The following is a 312-nucleotide window of genomic DNA, read 5'->3' as shown; positions in this document are numbered from 1 at the left end:
CGTAACATATTCAAAGGGAAGGAGTAACGTAACATATTCAAAGAGAAGGAGTAACGTAACATATTCAAACTGAAGGAGTAACGTAACATATTCAAAGGGAAGGAGTAATGTAACATATTCAAACGGAAGGAGTAACGTAACATATTCAAAGGGAAGGAGTAACGTAACGTATTCAAAGGGAAGGAGTAACGTAACATATTCAAAGGGAAGGAGTAACGTAACATATTCAAAGAGAAGGAGTAACGTAACATATTCAAACTGAAGGAGTAACGTAACATATTCAAAGGGAAGGAGTAATGTAACATATTCAAA

The sequence above is a fragment of the Austrofundulus limnaeus genome, unplaced genomic scaffold (assembly GCF_001266775.1).
Source record: "Austrofundulus limnaeus strain Quisiro unplaced genomic scaffold, Austrofundulus_limnaeus-1.0 Scaffold1875, whole genome shotgun sequence".
Lineage (NCBI taxonomy): Eukaryota > Metazoa > Chordata > Actinopteri > Cyprinodontiformes > Rivulidae > Austrofundulus > Austrofundulus limnaeus.
Note: the sequence above shows the minus strand (reverse complement) of the source record.